Consider the following 23,659-nt stretch of genomic DNA (forward strand, 5'->3'; position numbering starts at 1 on the left):
TTTTTGTCAAGGATAATGGTTGATGCGCAGCAGGTTTAGATTTATTCCAGAATCTCCGCATATAATTCTGCGCATTTCTCTAAAGCCTGATTGATGGCCTCAATCCGGTATTTTATGTATGTTTACTTTGGATTAATTTATGGTTGTCTGCTAAATGAGCACCGAATATTTTCGGTGCGCTTTAAAATTCGTAGGTCACATTTGAATCTTATACGGGCAAGCCACTAGTTCTCGGTCAGATACAATCTATCAGAATGCAGCCAGCTTTTGCAGTACGTATGTGCATTTATTTCACTATGATGCCAAGCGGGTACGATCGCACGACTTTAAGGCAGGGAAAGTGAAAGGTTACGTACTGTTGCGAAGATGAGGAGCACGGACTGTTGGGCGAGTTGGTGCATTGCAAACACGCACAAGCGCACAAAAAACACAAACACACGATGAAAGAGACTGAGACACCACGAGCGCTTACTTCCAACTGAAATCTTTATTGACAGAAACACACATTAAATTGACCTTGCTGCATGACGTCATCTGACCGCGCTATCGACCTCAATTGGCCACATTCAGAAAATTAATTTCTTTGGCTGTCAGTGCAACAGATGGTGCGCTGCCCCATGACACACCCATTTTCCTAATCAGATCTGCATGTATTATTTCTCTTACATCCTGGCATTTATGCTTGGCTACTATCTTGCACGCGCTGAAGAACGGTTTACGTGGCTTTTTGTTCTTTTCAGCGCAGTCATAGAAATGTACAGACAGATTTCCGTCCCTGTAATTGCCTACTTTCCTCCTGTGTTCAAGCAGTCTTTCATTTATGCATCGGCCAGTTTGACCTGTGTAACTAGAGCCACACGAAAGGGGAATTTCGTAGACCATCCCAGAAGCACATGCCACAAAAGGTTCACGGTGTTTGATAGGGCATGGCTCTTTAGGCTTTTGGAAAGGATTAGTCATTTTTACCAGCTTTTCCAGCTTTTCAGGAGCAGAGAGCACCACTCTGACATCACTGCGTTTCGCAATCTTGTTTAGGCGATGCGAAGTGTTATGCAAGTATGGAATCACCACTGGGCCTTTCTGTCACTAGGGTTCTTATCCCTTTTCTTTGCTTCTTTCAGCATCCCCTCGGACACAGATACAATAAGGCTGATCGGAAACCCGGTTGACTCGAGGCGCGTCGCCGGCCTTTGGAAACTACGGCACACTGAATGAGAACAGGATTTTTTCAAGGCATTATTCAGGCATTGCTTAGCAATTGCTCTCTCAACAAGTTTAGAATTGGATGAGTGAAAAAGTAGGAGAGGTTTGTTAATCCTTGGATAGTACTCCCAACACATCGACTTTTCTTTGAGAGTTAGCCCTAAATCTAAAAACTGTACAGTCACAGGTAAAGCTCACGTACTAAGTGAAGCGGATACTCTGCGAGTGGTGCACACCTATACTATGAGTAGAGTACTGTGTTCTACCCCATACCTCAAACTCAATGCAACCGAAACCTGAACAATAAACTGTATAATCAGAAAAGCTACTAAGGCAGCGTTCTGCCTGCCCAAAACTGCTAACAACGAACACCTGGCAGAAGTTAGGTGTGCATAATACCGTACAAGAATTAACCGAAGCGCATTTGAAGCCCAATATCTGCGCCTAGCCAGTACCTTTACCGGCAGGCATATACTCTCTGAACTCCAAATTCGCATCTCCGCTAATCACAACTCCGTAAAAGCTCTCCCCAAATAAATTCGTCAAAGGCTACGCATTCGGCCACACCCTCGTAACATGCACCCCGACAGAAACCGCGAGCGCCGGGAGCCAGGGCAGCGGCCCTTCATGAACGATATGGGGGTGAGCAGAACGCCATATGGGAAGATGCTGCATGCGACCAGCACGGAGCCGCAGCAGTTGTATACACTCCGCATACCCCTCCAATTATAAAAGAATTACCCCAGGGAACTAACCCAGAGGAACCAGCAGAAACAACTATAGCGCTTGCGCTCGGCAACTCCAGTGCTACCTAGATACTCAGTGATTCAAAAACTGCAATGCTAAATTATGCTAGGGGCAGAGTCCACCCTGCCACCTACCAAATACTGACCCAGAACCCACCCACCTCCTGCAGCACCTAGCTCGTCTGGGTGCCCGCGAACTCCGGAAACCCTAGCACTGAGGCCGCCGATTCTTTAGCACGAGGGTCTAGAAACTGGGCACAGGCGGACCTCATGGTGGTCTGTCAAAGGAGCGTGCGTTGTACCTTCTCATTGAACTCATTGCCAATGCTCGTGCCGAAAGGCAAATATACCCACCCCCCGACTGTTTACTCTCTACCAGGGAGGAACGCCTTTGGCGCCGTCTGCAAACGCGTACCCTACCTACCCCCTCTCTCCTCTCTCACTACCGACCCACCCCTCTTCCTTCCCTCTGTGCAATGCACCGAAGGCAAAACCTGACCCATATCCTCCTGGCCTGTCCGGCTTCGCCTTCACACGGTGGGCCGGTGCCACACCGAACATGTGAGGCCTGGAGGCCTCACTACGCTCCATGGCTCAGGCCTGAGAAAAGATCGCCGCCAGCCACGCTTCCAGCGTCATGGACCTGTTAGGCATGAATGTTTGAGTGTGTGGGGGATTTTGCGTTGACCCAGGGGCCTGGGAGGCCCAAATTCTTCTGCACAATAAAGTGTTCCTCTCTCTCTCTCTCAGTTACCGCGTGCCGTCTTTCACGAAAATCAAGAACCATGTATGAACTCTCATCTGCTTGCTTCATTAATACTTTTACGAGCGTTAACAGGCTAAAGCGCATTTTTTATCGAACCGCCGATTTAATATGCCCCGACAACAAAGCTAATCTCAGATGCATAATATCCTAATATGTGTGGCGTAAATTCTGTTCTCCAGCACCACTGCTACTCTTGCGCATGTATGTTGGTACGTGCCTGCGTAAATGTAGTGTGTGTATGTGTGTGCATACAGATGAGAGCGCGCGCGCTTATCTATGCATGCATGCAATGTCATGAGCACAAGTGGTGCATAGCTCATAACATTCAGCTGGACTGCGCAGCCGCGCCAGTAACCAGCCCCGCCTGTTGTCGTGTACAGCGTCGCACTGATCGCCTTTACCTAAAGGCATGTCCGTTTGCTCATTTCGATCAGTGACGCTCCTGGTTCGGAAAAAAAGGAGCAGAGAATTAGAAATTAGAAAAGGCACCTCGCCGGGAAACCATAATTGGTACACACCTTATCTCTGAATTTACGTACAGCTGAAAAAGGTCTTCGAACAAGTCGCGTCTTGACTGCTAACTTTTCGGGCTATGTACATCTAGCCCGCCGACAGAGTCAGTGGAGGACGTAAGGCTAATCAAAGACCCATAAGGGATCTCAGTGTTGTCCCCGCTGCGTCTGGTGCTGAGTGTGAGGTGGCGGTTGTCGAAAGTGACGACGGGAATGGACTGCGAAGTCATTTTTGTCCGACGGCGTCTTCGGAAAAGAGAGAACACCCTTACTCCGATTGCAGCCACCAAGAAGAAAACGACCACTGCGACAATACCCGCATATAAGTAGGAACTATCGGACAGCAGGATCACATCGCCAATGGGGTGGCTTCTTCCGTCGTATTTCACCTGAAGAGGAGGACAAAGGAAAGAACCTGATCATAACAGCTTTATTAGCAGCAAAAGTGCCATATAAATCAAATTTATAAAGATGTAAATCCGGAACTTGTCATGACTTCTTGAACAGGTCATTACTACAGGCAATGTTAGGAGTGTTCTGTGATAAACGTATGGAAAATTTACTAAGAATTAATAGCTTTTAAGCATAAGGTCCTGAAAAAAAAAGGAAAGAAAATAATGATGATGAATATTTATGGCGCAAGGGCACCTTTGGCCAAAGAGCGACATGGCACAAGGTAGTTTTCGTTGCTCAAGGTGAGGTCAAAGACCTATTTTCCGAGCAATTCAGGCTAAAGAAGCCGTGCACCAGACAGGGGAAAACTTGTACCCATTGTGTCACCGGTGGGTACCCGGCGGCACTGGGGATCGAACCCCGCACCTCCCGCATGCGAGGCGGATGCTCAAACCAGAAAGGAAAGAAATGCCAGTTTAACCTTTGGTGTTACAACTGGAGAGGATATATACAAATGACGAATAAGCACAATGCATACACTGCAATAGTGGGGAACCTAAAGTATGCACAAAAAGCATGCAACCTAAATGAGTTACAGAATTATGTTTTTTCCCAAATCACTCGTTGCATAATAAAATACTCAGTATTGTTAAGAAGTACTTCATCGATTAGAGTGTTATATGAGAAAAAACTAATCGCGGATAAGTAATAATGCCTTGAATGATCTTACGACCCATTTGGGTCAACATCCGTGAGCTCAGTAATACGTCAGGACCGAGCCTTTGCATCTATAAATTGGCATTTACAAATATAATGTCTGCCTGCAAACACTGGCGTCTACAAATGAAGGATGAAGTGGCACGAGGACAGAAGAAACACGCACCCAAACACCACTGGACTCCAATCTCGAACTTATGCTTGACAAACGCGCAATAGAATCCTTTAAACAACCTCATACACCGATTCCGAGGCAGCGAGTGGCCGCTCCACATTTTATTGTCGTGAACATTGTTGAGAACAGTTGTTTGGGGGATTGGCTGTTATAGAACACCGGGATAAATACACAAGGTAAATAATGTAGGCGGCAGAAACTGCAAGATAAGGAGCCACATGTTCCAATGTACAGTCGGTTCCCCAACTAATTAAAATAGCGTAAAGGGATTACCTTAAAGCAAGGAGGTGGCTTTGACATAATATGCTATGCAAAAATGTTGCTTTTTTATGCGAAGGTAGCGCAATGTTTTATATCTGTATTGCTTGTTGTCCAGGGGGCGATTGGTGGAACAGGGTTCGAACATGTGTATCGCGTGCCTTGGGAACGACGTTTAACTGTATTTACAAAGCTGAGCTTGGGTGCTTGCATACCAGCACCATTTGTTGTGCTATTCCTAACTGCTTAACAGTGGACTGCCTAACAGGGCGTGAAGAAAAATCTACATATATTCTTTACCTTCCTGCTAGTTTTCTATTTATTTTCAAGAAATATGCAGAAAGTTATCACTGTCAAACACAAATTCTGCGCAACACTTAGGATTGAAAATCGAAACAGCCACCAAAATGCCGGAATGTCGAAGTGCTCTTCACAACGTTTCTTTGTTGCTTCAGTATGACGATAGTGCGGAACAAGAAAATTGCACTAAATTTCTATAAATATCAAGCGTTGGGAAATTAGGCAAAGGGAGTAAATCAAGGCGCTCCTTTTTGAAGAATACAGCTGTGTATAAAAGTGCAAGCGTTGATGACTGATGCCATGACTAGCTGACAAGAACAGAGCTAAAATATGAGCTACAATCTGTTCTGTGAGCCAACCTTTATAACGTTTAGATATGAGAGTGGTTTTGCAGGTGGTATTTCGTTGCATTGCAGGGAGCTTAGTCGAACTGCAGCCTCCTTCTGATGCAAAAACTAGCATCGCTACACACGCACTTAGATGATATTCATGATGTGATTGTTGAAGTCACGATTTTTGTGATGATGTCACGATTTTTTGGTTTATAAATTGTTCTGTATGTAAAGAAGGCTTAAATAAACGAACACGTTCTGGAGCTCTGCCATCCCAGTTTCGGTCATTGTTGCGCATCAAATAAGCACGTATTACTGTGCCAAGACATGCAATACAGAGACTGAGCATTCTTAAATGACCGTTTCAACATTGCGCACATTAATCCAATATTAGTTAAGGTGTCACATGCCGAGGCTTGGGCTGTCACATGAACGAAATAGTCTTGTGCTTCATGACATCTCCCGCGTATCATCGTTTCAAGGTAATTTTTTTCTTTCTGCTCACCTCCATAGGTGAAACAGGGCTATCTATGCACGAGTACACAAGTTCCCATTTTTAGTGAGTACTATTTCAGACTATTTATCGCGAATGCATGACTGCCATTCATAACACAGTCTTATATAGCTGCAATTTTAGCTAGCAACATAATTATTCATACGTTATAAAGCAAAACAGGCCTTCACCTTTAGAGTAGTGTGCTTACTTGAGGGTGGTGCTTACCTCAAAAACATAAGTTGACCGATCGGAAAGGATGTCACTCCCAAGCCGGCAGACCATATAGTGACTACCAATACTGGTGAGATTACAAGAGCGATTCACGCCACTGACGCGTACGGAAAGCGGCTCATTGCTGTTGAGAACTGCAAAGTGTTTTCCCTGAAAAAGAGCCATTACGACAGTGTAGCAACGCACGCCTTAGTAGCGCAAACATAAAAATAAGAAAAGGGTACTCTACGTGACCAACATGACAGAGCTTTAGTAGACAGCACAATCAAACACTAAGAAAGGACTCATTGACAGAACGAAATTTTTAGATAACGGGCGCATAATTTTCACGGAAAAGTCAACTTTGGCAAGCCGTGAATTGTTGCCATAGTGCAATACTAGTAGCGACTAAACAGTCTTACTCACACGCATTGACCGGAATATATTGTCCGACGTTGCTCACTTTCTTTCTAATGGCGCTAGTCCATCAGTATCATCGGCGACACGATGAAGATGGAAAAATAAAGCATCGCCCCAAAACGCGGACGTGCGCCTCATCAGAGACGATAGAGAGGGGAGACCCATCAAAAGAAAACCAGGTTTCGCATTCTGTCGACTGATTCTGAAGGGAACCGTCGGCTCCACGGAGGGAAAATTCGCAACTTGCTGGAGAACACTGAATGCCGTACATATTTCACGCGAGTTATGTCATCCATGGAAAACCACGCCTGACTCGAAATCTAGCCTTGCAACGCGCTGGCTTGGCCGGAAAGGCAAAAACCGTTCGGTCACTCCTCACACTTTCAATATGGTTGTTCTCTTCCTTGCCCGACGGCCTCTCCCCGAATGACAAACTCAAACGCCTGCTACGCCATGGCCTTCAGCGCACATTGTTGTGTGCTCCGTCACTGCTCAGGTTAGAAAAATACGAGGTAAACCTGATTTACCACCACTAAAGTTTGATACCCTCTGTTTTTTTTTCTCGCTGCTGAGTCACCAACGAAGACCATTCTTATAAGAAAGCTAAAAAATCCCCTCTTTGAAAGCCAAAAAATGAAAGCGAATAGGACAGCTCTGGTGGAGTGGTCGGCAGTGCACATAGTTTTAGCTTATATCAGTTTTGGACGCAGTACTGGTGTCACGTTCGTAAACGAAAAGATGGTAGAGACATATCAGATAACCTGAGTTCGTACCGGGATTTTCACTGAAGGGTCGCGGGGTCAAAGCTCAGCACTCCGGGGAAGGAGTAGAACACAGGCGGGGGATGATAGACGAGCTTGAAGTGTCCTCCGTCGCCGTTCTGATCTAAAGGCAGGTGCAGCCCATCCATATGGAAGCTGATCTGAGCCTCAATGTCGGAATCACCTGCCTCCAACCCTCTATTGCGAGCCACGAACTCCACCAGTGGTGTAGCAGGGCACATCATCTTCTGGCCATTTTCCATCGGTTGGCATACCTGGGGCAAAAGCGGCGCGCGTAACATTGTAATGGAGGGCTAGGGCACATAAACATCTTGAGTAACAGTAAATGATTCGAGAAAGCCCATTGGTAACCGTAGGTCATGTTCAAGATCTACATTCTGTTCGGGGAATTAGGACGGTATACGCGGTGGCTATGCTACTTCCTCGCTCTTGGCGACGTCATAAATTGAGTATCGTCACTGACGCAGGGTACGAATGCGTCTTTAAACGTTAACTACTGTCACTCTTTACGACTTCATTACAACTGCTTCTAATGAGATGGCGACATCATAACGCACACAAAAAAACATATGGAGATAGAACTGTCCTTTTAAAAAAATCTCAGTGGCTTAGCTTGGCCATGCCAGGATATACGCAGCGAAAGCACGTAGCATACGAATATACGTAGCGTATACGTACCGGCACGTAGCATATACGTAGTATAGCTTGGTTAGCCTTGGTTAATATTGATCGCAAGTCCAGGTTAGTCTGGTGTTCTGGCTAGTTGTTGTCACGTGGTTGGGCACGCGGTTCGGTGCCACCACGGTGTGAATGTGAGTCCATGGCCAATGGTGCTTTCGCACTAAAACAATAAACACTGACACTGCTTGATTACTTTTTTCTTGCGGGTCATCTCGCAGCTTCATCTACACGTACACTATTACGAACTCCTTGTGGCCAAACCGAACATGTGTGGAGGTCTGCAACACAAACTTACAACAGAGTTCACGGAAATAACCCTTACAATAACGTAATTTATTCTTAACTTTTTTAGGTGTACTTGCGGCTTGGAGTAATTGACATTCACCTTCGTTAGGTATTCGTTCTCCTGGCCTGGGAAAGTCCCTCGGGTCACAATAATTGGCTTGGCGACTCTGTCCAGGTGGGCGCCCTTCACAGCAACAGTGAAGTTTCGGCTGCAAGTCCAGGAACGTCTCAGCACGCAGTAAAGGCAATTGCGTGTTAGTTTTTAAGCAGTACCCACCGGAAAGCGCCACCTCACACGCCACTCAAGCATCGGTTTCTCGAAAGTGCGCCAAAAGCAAGCTTTGTGCTATCAGCTTAGCACAAATACTTCCCTCAGAATGAAATTGGAGCTCGGACAATGGCCCCAGCACACGTCACTGACCTGCTGAGTTCTCGTCCTTTCGTTTTACGGTTCTGTTTTCAACACAATCAAGAAAATGATTTATTTTCTTCAGTTATTTCTGCGAGGACAGAGAATAGCGTTGCTATTTACACAGTTTGTTCGTTTTGTCCTTTTGCAGCAGCATTGCCTCGTTGCCGCTAGACCGTCGATTCTACAATAAAGTAACGACATATTATTATATATATTGCACACGCTTTACTGTTTCTGTTTCTTCAGCCCCAAAAAGGAAAAATAGTAAAACCCAGGGTCGGTGACAGGCGCTGACTATTGGTTTAAAGTTTGCTACAAAATATCAAATTTCCTCGCTAGAAAATTCAAAGGTAGCAAAAAGTAAAGGTAGAAAGGCGAGAGCTAGCAAATGCCGTGATGACGCTAGTGAGCAGGCAGGTGCGCACTTAGGTGGGTTGACTGCGTTAAAGGTATGTTACTAACTCGCGTTTATTATATCCGCTTTACTTCAATCGTTGTGTTCCATATGCTGGTAATACTTTGGCCCACAAAAGAAACATTCATCAACGCCCCCTCTATAACGGCGCAAGATGTTCAGAATGTTACGATAACCAAATTTTCATATCATTAATTACATGGCGAGAGCACCGTTTAAATCCAGTCATTGGGTGATGCGAGATGGCGTAATGAAGAACACACAATTATTTTTCCCCTTGTCGTGTTCATTCACTGAAATTCGAGATCACACGGGTGTTTGTGCCTTTCAGCGCCCAAGAAATATTCTTCCGCGGTTCCATTTGATCTCACGACATCGTTTCCTGCAGCAGGACGAATGAACCAATTCAGCGACGCTGCCGAATCGTATTTATTTACCTGTTCTACCGTTCGATGGTAGTGGCATACTACCATGAGAAACGAGCAGCGGTGTGGTGATGGGTCTCGTTCAGGATACAAAAAGTGACGCGCATCTGGCGCGGCGCGACCGTGATGCATGATACAGATATATTATGTGGGCTTGTTATTACCCGTTAGAGGAAGAGAATGGCAAACGCTCTTTGCAGAGGCGAGCGTCTCCATGCGAGACGTGTGTCACAAGCTCTGTATTTAAAGAAAAAAGTTAAATGGAAAGGGCTCACAAGCATCAGCGTGATCGATTACAGGCCTGTCTCTTTCCAGGGTAATGCTTGCTTTCGCACATCTCGGAAGCAAGTGTTCCAATATTTATTGTTTTTACTTGATTGAGCACAGCTAGACCTAGTGCCACTTGCCTGAACATTGACCTCTTGGGTACAATGTCGGTGACGACGGGATATGGCTTGAAGGTGAACCTGTGTCTGAGATTGTTTTGTGAGTGGAAAGGAACCCTGACGCCATCTGTCCTCAGAATGACTTCCTTCTCCTGGTCCACTAGATCTCGAGCCACAGCGTCCCGTGAACGCTCCAGATGTGTGGAGTTCTTCCTGTCATAAGGATGCCAATCATTGTTCACGGTAATGTTCACTGCGAACAGCACTCTGAGTCACAATCAATTTCAAGCTTAAGGAGCCCTTCAGACTTAAGGCATTATTCATAGTTGGGCACGCCACTTGGCGCAATGCACAAGCTCTTTACCTCGAGAAAAGATAAAATTATGCCTCCAAGCTTCAATTTCAGTTTTAATATCAGCTGGTTTACGCTCCGCATAGCTTTAGCAGTAATCCACTAGCAGCATCGGGTGTTCTTCGTCGGCCATTTCGCCGTACAGCCTAGCTGGGAACCAGTGTCTTATGGGAAATAGAGCCATGCTGTCCCAAAGAAATGAGCGCTTCTGGAAAAACTATGCATGCCCAGAAAAAGGCGTTTGCTGCAGACACTAATCCATATCTTACAATTACGAAGGCTATCTTTCTACACGACACTGGCCATATTGGTTCTGAGCAGTCGTTGTCAGAACTATACACACCAAATAGTTTGTTGGCGGGTCAGAATGTACTGCCCTCGAAGCACCGCTGAAATATGTAAGAGCGTTGGCGATGCTCAAACACCCGCTATTACAACACTCCCATTTTGCTCGGAATAAATGCACTCTTCGTAAGAGTTCCATAAGGGTCGTCCGTTAGAGATGATCAAGTTTTACATTCTTTTACTTGGGTTAACGGCTAGGCTTACGAACGCCTCAGGCTTCACCTTGGCATTATTGCGATGCAAACTTCAAAACATCTTAGTGACATTCCATCCTTGAAGGCTCTAGCTGGACCTTCGACAATTGTCGTTATCTGCCGAAAGCTTCTCGTTCATGATTGGACTGCGCGAAAGAACGGGGACAGACAGGAGACACGTACCCACACAGAGCGCTCTGTGTGTGTACGTCTTTCTTATCTCGGTCCCCGTTCTTTCGCGCAGTTTAATCATGAACGAGAAGCACCAACTAACCCGCCAGAAAACGTTTCTTGTCTAAAATTTTTCGGATACCTTTGGAACTGTCCCTTTATGCCTGTGTTGTTTCCAGGTTATATTATGTATGTATTTACTTCCTTTCGCATTTGCTTATGACTTTTACCACTGCGGTCAGTTTCTTTGAAGTCGTTCGGGCTGTGCACGTCTGTTACTGGCATTTTATTTTGTTCTTGCATGCAGTGAAACAAAAAAACTATTCTCTTTCATTTTTTTTTCGCTTTGCTCCTGCTGTAGGCCTAACGTGGCAGCGGTGAGCCTTCGTCGACCTGCGCTTTTCGTCCTCTCTATCACCTCGATGAAATAAAATGTCTTCGTATTCTTGTTTTTTTTCTTAAAATTTTCTGTTTGTATAATAGTAACGTTATTACACCTGATAATTTTGGAGTAATACTTAATATGCACTGGCAACAGCACATTTGCACAATATTATCTGCATGTGCACTATGAGGAGCAGTTGAAGGGGCACACGTTTCTCCTGGCAGCAGTCAGCCAAGGTCACTTGGTTGCCATTCTTTACTGAATACCTTGTGCAGTCTGCAGCCGATAGCTCTATTGATAGCCGGCGGCTGGAGACTACACTTGCGGAGATGAAAGAAAAAAATTCTGACTTTCACCTCCACAGGGGTGGCCTACAGCCGCCGCCCAATAGCAGAGCTACCGGCTTCGGTGGAGGAACACGTGTCCAGAGACTTTTGTCCCCGAGTGTACATACTTTGAACACGGCATTCCATAAAAACAGTCTATGATGATTTATTTACAATTTCGGAAGAATAAAGCTGTGCTGGAACAAAAATACTGTTAGTTACCTTTGTATGTGACATAAGAAAGCTGTACTGGAACCAAAATACAGTTACCTTTGTATGTGGCATAAAGCATCACCGATTTCCACAGCCGGCTGGTGCCCCACGTCTAGGTTATGGCCTCTAATAGTGATGTTGGTATTCCCAGACACTGGGCCATAGTTGGGGGTCACACCACTGTACCTAACTACGTAAGGAAAAAAGGAAAAGGTTGCATATATTCTGGAGTCTGGACCGTAGTCAGCACAAGGTGAATCGTCCGGAAGGCTAAAATTGCTTTAAAAAAATCTTTCCCTACAGTTCTCCATCCTGCATTATAGTCGACCATGACCACCTGCACATTGCTGCGACAATCCCGTGAAAGCCACATAGCGGTGAACTTTCTTCTTTTCTGAGGCGTTGTGTTTCTTCTTCTATACGCTTATGCTTCACTACCTCCCGGCCTATGGGCCGAAGCTCTTAGCTTTAGCTGCACTAGGGACGACAGTCACTAACGGGAACATGCTCGTTATTTGCATTTTAAAGACAACTCGGGTGGGCAACTTTCTTCGAATTGAAGAGGGCAGGAAGCGCCAATAGGCACATGTTGCCCCAATCACCTCCGCAAAGACGAAAGCAGCGCAGTAAAAACTTCACCGCTCAGAAAATAATATATAAAGAATCATAATGCACGAGACATGAATTATAGGGAACCTTGAAAATAGTAATACTATATATTCTGCGCCTGTAGACAGCCGTCCAGGCAAAAATCTTGAATCTCAAGCATACTTTGCCGGCGGACTGTATTGGAAAAATCACACGAAATATTATCTTGCATAAATTCGCATCGCAGTGGAATTTTAAAAAAAGATCAATAACAAGCAAATTCTTGTATGGAAACACGCCGCTAATGCTTCACAACATTGCCGTGAGAACAAAACCGGTAATCGCAAGTTTGTTTAAAATCGAAGCTAAAAATAAAACGCCATGCAGACGTAGAAAAGAATAGGATTGAAATTTCATGAGTCCTCTCTGGTGGGGCCCATTAATGGCAGCCAGCCGAGCCTGCATATGCGTCCTGGTGTTCGGCGTATCGTTGTTAAGGGGTTAATTCCTGGTTTCTTTTTTTTAATCTACTGGGAGTCAACCACAGTGAATGGGTGTTGTTGCGAAGATTAAGCATTGCTTATTATTTAATTGGTTGTGCACAATTTGGCCTGACCTTCCGAGCATAGAGTTGCATCAAGGACAATAACAACAACAAAAAAAACCCGCCACCATCTGGAAGACCTTGAAGGAACGAGCGTTAGCTGTTTGGTTTACTGGATGAAGAAAGCGAAGAAGAACGCGCCGCTCGTCTCGAGAAACGGAATGTAATACCCTTTGAAAAGGGTGGATTGCCACCATGCTCGGCTACGCGCCCACGCCCGCCGCCTAGCGGAATGATCGCCGCCTAGAGCCATCTATCAGAGAAATTACGATGCACTTCTACCTATTGTTGAGTTGCACCCCCTCAAGATACGTCCCAAACGGAATTTGCTTCGCTTAGGGGGTCAAGGCGGGCCCAGAATTCGGCTTACTGTGCGATATGATAACGCTTCAATTGGTAATTGCATGTATACAATGTTCACCTATTATTAATAATAATTGCTTTTGGGGGAAAGGAAATGGTGCAGTATCTGTCTAATATATCGTTGGACACCTGAACCACGCCGTAAGGGAAGGGATAAAGGAGGGAGTGAAAGAAGAAAGGAAGAAGAGGTGCCGTAGTGGAAAGCTCCGGGATAATTTCGGCCACCTGGTGATCTTTAACGTGCACTGACATCGCACAGCACACGGGCGCCTGAGCGTTATTCCTTCATAAAAACGCAGCCGCCGCGGTCGGGTTCGAACCCGGGAACTCCGGATCAGTAGTCGAGCGCCCTAACCACTGAGCCACCGCGGCGGGGCATTTACCCATTATTTAATTTCGGTTTTATTTTAATAACACAACCCATAGGGTTTTATTTGCTCACCAAATTAGGTATACATCTGTCCCAGAATGGGTGCCCATTGTTGTCGCAGTATATATAGCGGAACAAATGTGTACATGTATAGCGGTCCCGTAACGGGACAGTTTTCCTACCCGTTTTATGATAGAATCAATATTAATCGCCGCTATCTTGATTTCGAGAAACCGAAATTATGCCGCCATTTCGTCCCCTGACGTCACACTCACATAGTTACACCTGTATCCACCATATCAGACCGTGACGTCAATCACTGGCACGCGGCAGGTGGTTGTTTCTACAATGCTATTGTAGATGGCGCTACAAGTCTCAATGCGAGATGGACTGTTTTCTAGTTGCAGCCACAAATGGCGCTTAGATCTCAGGGTCGTAGCAGACACCACGAAATCTCGGAACATGTTGAGTAAGAGCTAACGCTCTTAAAAATGGAATTTTACTTTGGACAAAATATAACAAGCTGTTCTACTTTCAGAATATAGACCCACCATAGGGCTATAACTTTTTCATCGTACGTTACTTGAATGTCAACGGGTGTTACATAATAGAACAGTCATAGCAATTGCAGAAATGCAAACTTGTGTTTTTGCCTCCGCTTACCATGTATTCGAAGCCCGAAGTGATGACGTGACGGTCCTGAACGTCGTACTTCTTCGAATCACTCCTGTGAGTGTTGTTTACCGTTATAACTATGTCGACTTTGAACTTGTTCAGCCCACCAGAGCTTATTGTCACCCAATCAGGTGTTTTGCACACAACACTGAAAAAGGAATACAATTCTCTTTTCCAGCTTTTTCTTGCAATAAAAAAAAATACGGAGCGCACTTGCGACCATATTTATGGGTTTTCAATGCTAAAGCGGTTTTTTTATTTTAGTTCCTTTTATTTTGAATATTTTGTAATTTTTCATCTTTCTTTCTAATAACACACCTACTACCTACTAGCGACACCCCGTGGACATATGCCACGTGAAAATTAGCGCCTCGGCCACTCTGCAGTGCTTCTCGCACTGCTGTGAGCGTTAATTGTCACGTGGTACATCGCCACGAAGAGTCGCTGTTAAATGGAAGTCGCTTTGCGCTCCCCGCAGGCAAGTGGTTTTCGAATGGCGCTAGGCTTTGTCCAAATTTATTGATCCACAGCGGTGGTGTTAATCGTGTTTCCGGAATTCTAAAAACTGATATGGCTATTACAAACGCCCGGCTAGAAATCTATTCTTGCTGTCAGAAACCTGTCGATAATAAAAAGTTACCTATTTAAACTTAGTCAATCACCTTCCTAGTCAACATAATTCGCCTTTTTTTTGCATACGTCAAAACTAGAATTACTGTGCTGCAAAAATATCCTCTTTAACTCATAAGCGCGATATTTATAAAGTAGTGGATGGCTTCCCCGAGGCACCTCGCATACACTTGCTTTTTGGAACTCCGCTGTATGACGTCACAAATGCTTTCGCCAACAAGGATCTTAATGCTGCTGTAAGGCTCCTGGTCTGGTACTCCTAGGATGTTGCACTGTGTTGTTATAGGAGTGCCGCCGTATATAGAGCCGTTCCTTGGATGCACCTGGAACGGTCACATTCAGTACTGGGACTAGGCCTCTTCCTTGAAATCTTAAATTTAGCGTGCGGTTCTAGGGTGTTGAAAACATGTTTGCAGTACAGCGCAAGATACCTCGTGTGTCTCCTGTGCCCGGTTAGAAAAAAGGAGCTCCGGCAATTGCTTTTAAAATTTTGATGTTGAACGAGGGTTTTTTTTTAAATACTGTTACGCACCAGTCTTATATGTTAAAGTTTTTCCAAAGCACACTTCGACACTTGTTTTCGTCTTCGTTTCAGTTCTTCCGCGATAGTTGCTTCAGTGTTTCATACGAGCTATTCATCTTCACGTACGCGCCTTATTGCCACTGTAAAACTTACTTTCCCATGCTGCATTCGTTGATGAGAAGACAATAGGTCTCGCGGAAATAAGGCGAATTTATTTGCGATTATAACTCTCTGCTCAGCCCAAGAAACTGCATAACAACGCGGCAGGTTCCGCATAACGCAAGAGGCGTTACAAATGTTTAGCCCTGAAAGCAAATACATCTGGTTTTCTTAGAGAAGCCTCCAAGAAGAGTCTGGCATACCTACGGCAGAACTACACTAAAGTCTTAGTTGTATAATGTTTTAAGCCTCTTATAGGCCTGGGTCTAGATGCTGGGTTTTCAAAGCTTCTGGCTGAAAGGATTGAATAATGAACAGGCGCAAGAAATGATACGCAGGCAGGTATACGTGGAGAAGTCCGTTTAGCTGCCTGATACGTAAATCGCAGAAATATCGACCTAGACTCAGGTTGTCACTACGCGCTTTAAGTGTCAAAATCCTACCCAAAAAAAACCTTTCATTCCAAGAGAGATCTACTGAGCGGCTTTATTCGCGACAACCTCGGAGCAGTATGGCCATTAGGCCCTCTGTGCTGATAGAAAACAAGGATCCTTGTGTGAACGCGATATAGTTCGGGAAGAATGCGCAAGGCAAGCCGTGTAGATGAGATACGAAAGTTTAGTGTTAGCGTTCTTTCATGTCCTTAGGAAATGCACATAAGTGCAGAATTTTCGACGCTTCCGTTTATTTTGAGACGCCTTGCGGTCTTCTCTGATTACAATCGCTAAAACAGTTGCGGCCTGTGGAATATAAGGCGCATTCTACTACTAGTCACCAACTAGCCCGCCTTTCTCTATTATGCTAGGGTCTAATCATGTTTTTGCGCATTTACCTCACAAAACAAAAGGAAAACAAATATTGTTACAAAGTTACAAAACTACTATTTACTTTGCCTTTCTGAACATCTTGGAGAGAATTGACAAGCTGTTCTTTTGCGTTTTCGCGACAATGAATGCTGACATGTTGACTGCTGCTCTTTGCTGATTATGACTACTTGTTGTTGGCATCTGGTGGAGCGGTTGCGTAACGTTTATAATTTGTGTTTTTTAGACATCACAACCTAATATAGGTCCCTTACAACTGCACCCTGCTTCCAAGCATCGTAACTGCTGTCACGTAAACATATGCATACAGCCTTACAATAATCATGGCGCAAAAATTTTGTGACAGTGTCAATCATGGAAGAGTGACTGGCGCGGGGATCATTTCTCTGAAGCACACGGACTGCTGGCAAACAATGGGGGTCGATTACTGAAAAATCGTAGTACAAATTTCCGGCCAAAGAGGTCCAACATCATCACCCACCTTGAGATATTTTAACTCTCTACTGATATGATCTAAAATAGTTTAGGTATCTGAACGTCACTCTGATATCATCTGATCATCTCTATGGATTTTTTTTTGCAAATAAACTTTTTTTGCGTATTGAATCCATGGCCTGAGCATACTGCCATTGTTAGCTCTGTGAGCAAGCACAGTTCCTGTAATGCCCTAACAAAAACTAACGAAACACACACGTTAGCTACGGCTAACTCAAAAATGGCACTTTGCAGAATAAATTCAAATCTCATCAGTATTGTATTGACACAGACTGCAAGCGGATATGCTCCTGTGACCTGCAGAAAAAGGGAAATGAAAATATTCTAAACGTGCAAGATTTGTCCAGAAAAATGGTATGCACGAATTATTCAAAGCGAGTGCAAGGGAAACGATGCGAAGGTAAAGGACACTCACATGGTAAACGGGTTTGGGGCAGCGATGAAGAGAAAAATTTTTGTTAATCGGACATTCGTCGAAACGGGAGCACTGATCTCCGCACCAACCGCAGTCGAGCGGGTCCTCTTGACCTTGCCGACATTCCGGGCACCGTTCAATGCTGCAAGAGCCAACCGTATCCTGTACAACCTGCGCAGAAAGAAAAGATGCAGTAATGTCTACTCTTCTCATTATGATTAATGCTAAAGCCTCAATTTCTCCCTTCGCATAGTCATGCAGATTTCTTCCTCCTCTCGATGCCGCTAGCATCTTTGTAGCTAAGGAACGTGTTTTGTGCAGCATGTGCAACGCTCTTGATGCTCGGCTATATAAATCTTCACAGTTTCTTTTCCGCGAAGCATTGTTGCAGGCATCCCCATGGTTTCTAGAAACTTGATTGTTGAATCTAGAACACTTTTAGGCACCCCGTGAACACGGCATCGTGACGGTGTTTTATTGAGAATAATTGAAAATGCTGCATACGTTGTTCCTTGCCTTTAAATTGCATTCACTAAAACAATAAATGAAACTGCTCGTGGCCACTACGTTTTAAAATGTCAAGAAGCGTCTGCCACTCATATATGCAAGGCTTAGACAAATTGCTCGTGCGAACGGTGTGCAGAACAATTTAATTTGCACTTGCCTCCCAGGATTGAAAAATAAAAAAATATCGACTCTTCATCTTTCTTTCAATGGTGCGTAATGTATTAAGTTGGCGGTCGAACAGTGAGATACCCCAGAGCCATGCTGTCCGATATGAAGTGAAATTTTACTGCAGAATATTATGATTCCGGGTGAAGTCCATCAGACTGGCGGGGAGGGGGGGGTAATTAAAACAAAAATGGAATGAACAAAAAATGGAGCAAGTCCTTATAGTGGGTTCATGAGTAGCAGTATATGCAACCTGAATACGTACCTTGCCGGCTGTCAAGGGTCCCTTCTCAACAATATGGCTCTGCTCTGCCGCACTGCTGTGCTCCCGAGTACAGAAAAGTCCGCTGATGTGAGCAGATGGGCAGAGTTATCTCGTAACGCAACCTGAAAAAGATGAATGGGAAGGCACCCATTCATGTCACGTACCCCAAGGAACAAAATGGCTACCCGCGACATTAATGAAAATTACTGTGCGTATTACTTCCGTTGACAGCGTTTTAGTATTGAGCAAGGAAAAAACTAGCATGCTTTCGCTTAAGTGGTCGGCCTTGTAATGCATAAGAGTTCTTGAAAATCGACTCCAGAAAAGCAACCATTTTGCTTCTGTTCCCACAATTGTAAACCATGGCAAGCCTTGTCAAAAATTTGGAAAATCTCAGTGCCAGCATAGTGCCTTGATTTTCCGCCAACATTGCTGATGTGAACGAAATGCCCGCAATAAATTAAGAACAACAAACATATTGATGCTCAGGCAGAGGGCAAGAACAAATTTTTTTCGAAGTACGGGGGCTACGCTTGCGGCTTGGTTTCTGTCAGTCCTCTCCAGCGATTCAGGACCTTTAATTTTCATTGCTGCTCCTTATTCTGTCATTGACCAATTAGCCCTAAGCGGAGATCTTTCTAACTGACCAAAAAGAGTTAAATGCTTAAATGCAACACCAAGCAAAAGAAGAGTGTCAAAAGTTATATGCAACCAGAGCACAAATATGACGTATTTTGCGGATGATTCTAAGTTGCTTTGTTCATTGGAGCGTTTAGTAAGCTTTAACCAAAAACCAAAACAGACCGAAAAGAGATATGCAGAGGTGGGCATCCTCACGAAGGCGAGCCCTCATGAGGGCGCCCTACCCATTACTCCCCATTTTACTCGGTGAGGTAAGGGTGAGGGAGGGCAAGCTGCACTGTCTGAGGGCGAGGGTGTTGGCTGTATCCGTATTCCAGGCTAAAGTTGTCTGCGTAGCCCGTTATCAATCACCGTTTTAAAGGGCTACTCATTGGGTGAAGGTTCCCGGGGAAGACGTAGTTTCTGCAGTCTGGAGGTCCACGAGGCGAACACGGAAGGCGAGGAACCGACCGCCTTCTGCGTCGCTGCAATTTACTACACGGCTGACGATGCTATGCCGAAAAAAGCGCTCTTCTAACTCAAGAATCCTATTTTTAAAAACTGTCTAAAATCTTAGGGGAAACATCCTGTATAAAGTGCCAACAAGGGGACACGGGCTGTGCCGTGTGAGTGGCCGCCGGTCGAACTGGAACTGTGGTACCACAGTCGACATTTTTATTTAGCAGCGCCGAGTCTCCCTGATGATCAGAGTCTAGAGTAAACATGAAGAAATTATATCTAGTAAGGCTGCTGAAGTTCTAAGCCTTGTTTCTCGGAACGAAGTCCGATTTCAGCGCAGCGAGGCTTCAAAGAACTCGTTGCAACGCAAAAAAAAATGTGTGTATGAAATTCCACTGTCAAATCAAAGCCTGTTGGAGGTGTTGGTGTGGATTTTTTTTTCATGCATACTGTCAGTGGTTAAGTACAATCGTATCTTCTATTATCTATTTACGCTGGAACTGTGTGATAGAAAAGAGGGGGCGCAATTGTGTGGGCAAATCCAACCACTGTACTCTTACCATGGAAATACAACCTCTGTCCGTAAAGTTATGAGACTAAGTCCATTAAAAAATTGCGTTTGACATTGAAATCATTTGTGCAGCACCCCTTCGAAATAGTCTCCATTGCAGTCTGTACACAGCTTCCAACGCTTCTTGAGGACTTGGAAACAGTTGGAAAACGCTTTTTTTTGGCAGCGCTGTCAGCCCGCTTGTCGCGGCGTCTTGAAAGGCCTGCACGCTCTCCATCCAGCGATCTTTTAGGGCTCTCTTCACACGAGGAAACAGGAAAAAATCGCGTGGGGAGAGGTCAGGCAAGTATGGCGGATGCGGAAGTACAGTAATGCTGTGCTTGGCAAGAAATTTTGTCACGCTGAGAGCAGTGTGCAGCCTTGCGTTATCGTGGAGACAGCTTCATTGTCCAGAAGCACTTAAGTCAGGGCGACGGTGTCGCAGTGCATCACGCATGTGTTGGAGCACGCGGATATAAAACTCCTGATTCACCATCTTCCCTTGTGGGACGAACTCGTGGTGTATGACACCTATGGCATCGAAAAAAAAAACTATCAGCATCGTCTCTGTTTTGGTCTTCTGTCGACGCACCATTCTCGATGCCGGAGAGCTTGTGCACCGCCATTCGGTGCTCCGCCTCTTTGTTTGAGGATTGTATTAAAAACACCATTTTTCGTCTTCTGCAGTGATGCTGTTGATGAATGCAGCATCGTTCTCTGCCTCGGAGAGCAAATCGGCGCTCACTGATGCCCGCCTGTCTTTTTGGTCCTGTGTGAAGGAATGCGACACGAGTCTGGCATTCAGCTTTCGTTTCCCCAACTTCTCACGCAAAATTTGGTGGCATGTTGTTTTACTAATGTCGAGACCATCTGATAGCATGCGGACGGTAATGGTGCGGTATTGCTTTACGATTTCTCTTAACCGAGCCACGTGGTTTTCATTCCGTGAGGTTGGAAGGCTTCCTGCCTTGTGTCGTCTTCCACCAACGTTCTCCCCGAAACGAACCTCTTGTGCCGCTCGAAACTCGCAGCCGCAATAACGTATCGTTAGCGTAATCGGCACGAAGGAGCTCATAAGTGTGTGTGGCAGTCTTGCCAAGCTTCACACAGAATTTGATGTTTACACGCTGTTCGAGGTGAATGTCCATCTCTCCACATTCAATCATGTAGAATGCGCAGACGAATAATGACAACGTATTTTTCTACATGCAGTGCCATCTAGCGGTTGCCACAGCAATTAACATAAAAAGCTCAGGATAGCCCGAAAAGAAGCCGCTACACATAAGAGCCAACATTTAATTTGGGAAATCATTTCTACAGAAGAAAATAAGTTTCGAAACTTTACGGACAAAGGTTGTAAAGCAGCTGCTTAACCACTTTGGTTTTAACCATCGCTCGCTCCGCCTTGAATTGTGCATGTGCTAAAAAAGAAAAATTTGTGCTGTTCTCCAAATTATTAGAACACATAATTGGAAGAAGACCGAAGCGGCGGAAGATTGACTTTGCTGCTCGGTTCTGCTCTGGCTGCTCTGCTCTGCTGGGAACGATCGGCTAAGTTTCGGCTGGCTTCTCGTTTTTTGGGCTTTAAGCACACGGAAAGGCAGTAATCTCGGGCTATGTCTACCCAGTCTCCCATCCAGGAAAGCTCCCCCTGGTCGGCTTCTCTATACCCTGATCTCCTGCCTTTTGAAGCTTTTTTTGCGCAGCGGCGTCGGCAGTATCCCTGTTGCGCTGGTGCCTCACGATGGTGGTGCAATCACGATGACCGATCCTGGAGCTGTTCGGGCTGCTCTGCAGTGAGCCACTTCTCATTATGAGTCAATCTCAGAGGTACGCCATTTTGGACGTGGCGGGATTCTGTGTAGACTGTGTCAGAGATTTACGAAAGGCCTCATATTTTGCCTCGCTTCGGGTAAGTTAATTTATCCTTTCACATCTGCCTTGTACGAAAGGTATCGTTCAAGGCGTGGACTCTTCCCTGTCTCCAGCAGAGACTCTGGAGCTTCTGTCTGCTGCAGGTGTTGTTGCTGTGCACCGCTGTAGCCGGGATGTAAACAACATGCGGGTGCCTACCGAATCTGTGATTGCCACCTTTGTCGGAATCCTGCCCCTCTGAAATCAAGGCGTGGCCTCTAATTTTTCGGGTAGACCTTTTGTCATCTAGGCCTCTGCAGTGTAACAACCGCTGGCGCTATGGCCATAGCGCCGGCGGTTGCAAATCCAACTTGCGGTGTTGCAACTCTTTGGATGGTCATGCAACGAGCACCTGCACTGAGCAGAACGAGAAGTGTTTCCTTTGCGGTGGGGCCCACTCTGGAAACTACTCAAGTTGTCCCTCCAGAGCGCAGGAAATCCAAATTCTAGAGATAATTGACAAGAAACGCTGTTCGCGCCGTGACGCTAATACACATTTGAAAGAACGTGCCCCCGGTTATGTAGGTGTGACTGCTCTTCAAAAAGTCACGTTAGACTCTACGCTGTCCCATAAAATTGCGGCTGCTGTGGAGGCTTCAATGTCTACAAAGGTAGAAAGGATTCTCGCAAGTGTATCGGAATGCCTTACAAATGTTCTAGCCACTCAGTTTACACATGCCGTGCAGGCCGATTTGGCCCCTCTCTCGACAGCAATTCCTTCTACTCTTACCAGGTCAACAATTCCTGAAGCATCTCAACCCCAGGAACGTACTACAGCCCCTTCCGTGGTACTTACCTCAGGTACTTCGAGTGATGGTGGTATCATCTAAGATTCTGAGATGATGAAGCCTGATGCGCGGGTTCTCAAGCGCAGTGGGTCCCCCATGTCTCATTCGTCGTCTTCTCCACGTACCCAACCCAAATCAAAGAAGCAACACCATGGCACCAAACCCAAGGATAGCTTTTTGGGGCAGGCAGTTGCTGCTGCTAGGCTTTAGCAACCACAGCTTCGTTGCGAGTTCTACAGTGGAACTGTCTCTCTATTCTTTCAGCTTCCACAGATTTACTCTGCATTTCTACCCAGCTTAATCCGGATGTCATAATTCTGCAAGAAACCTGGCTTTCAACCGACAAACATTTTCATTTTAAAAATTACCGTTCATTTCGCCTAGATTGCCAGTCAAGAGGAGGTGGTGTACTAACTTTAGTCTTCAAAATTTTGCCACAGGGCTAAGGTATCTTTTCAACAAATGTCTCCTGACTGTGAGATTTTGGCATTACACTTTGTACTTCCAGGGTGCTCTCCATTTTCCACAGCAAATTGCTATTTCCCCTCTGGAGTACAGGGTATTCGACCTCTGGACTTGTTACTCGCTAACTGTAAAAACCGAGTTCTCGTGGCTGGCGACTTCAATTCTCACCATGAGTCGTGGGGTTTCAGGACTAATCTATGCGGCAAGCGCCTTTGGGACTGGGTTTCTGATCACAACCTCATGCGCTTAAATTCAGGATCGTCCACTTAACTTCGCGCACAGACTCAATCTGTTTTAGATCTCACGTTCATTAGTCTTGGAATTGGCGTAACGGATTGGTCGACTGTTGATTGCGGCACCTCAAGTGACCATATACCTA

The 23,659-nt window shown here is 45.3% G+C and overlaps 2 long non-coding RNA genes across 3 annotated transcripts; both read right to left on the reverse strand.

Annotated features, from left to right (window-relative positions):
- Positions 1–402: 402 nt before the first annotated feature.
- On the reverse strand, positions 403–8,664 carry LOC144099227 (uncharacterized). The gene is made up of 4 exons (XR_013307352.1): positions 8,377–8,664; positions 7,302–7,564; positions 6,124–6,279; positions 403–3,616 (listed from the first exon to the last, which is right to left on the reverse strand). It is a non-coding gene; the product is annotated as an uncharacterized LOC144099227 (long non-coding RNA).
- A 358-nt stretch (positions 8,665–9,022) lies between these two features.
- Positions 9,023–18,600, reverse strand: LOC144097155 (uncharacterized). Of its 2 annotated transcripts, XR_013306923.1 has the most exons (5): positions 18,484–18,600; positions 17,547–17,717; positions 14,489–14,648; positions 11,958–12,090; positions 9,023–10,127 (listed from the first exon to the last, which is right to left on the reverse strand). It is a non-coding gene; the product is annotated as an uncharacterized LOC144097155 (long non-coding RNA). The 2 variants fall into 2 exon arrangements; XR_013306924.1 differs by lacking the exons at positions 9,023–10,127; positions 11,958–12,090; positions 14,489–14,648 and adding an exon at positions 15,403–15,453.
- Positions 18,601–23,659: the final 5,059 nt, after the last annotated feature.

The sequence above is a fragment of the Amblyomma americanum genome, chromosome 7 (assembly GCF_052857255.1).
Source record: "Amblyomma americanum isolate KBUSLIRL-KWMA chromosome 7, ASM5285725v1, whole genome shotgun sequence".
Classification (NCBI taxonomy): domain Eukaryota; kingdom Metazoa; phylum Arthropoda; class Arachnida; order Ixodida; family Ixodidae; genus Amblyomma; species Amblyomma americanum.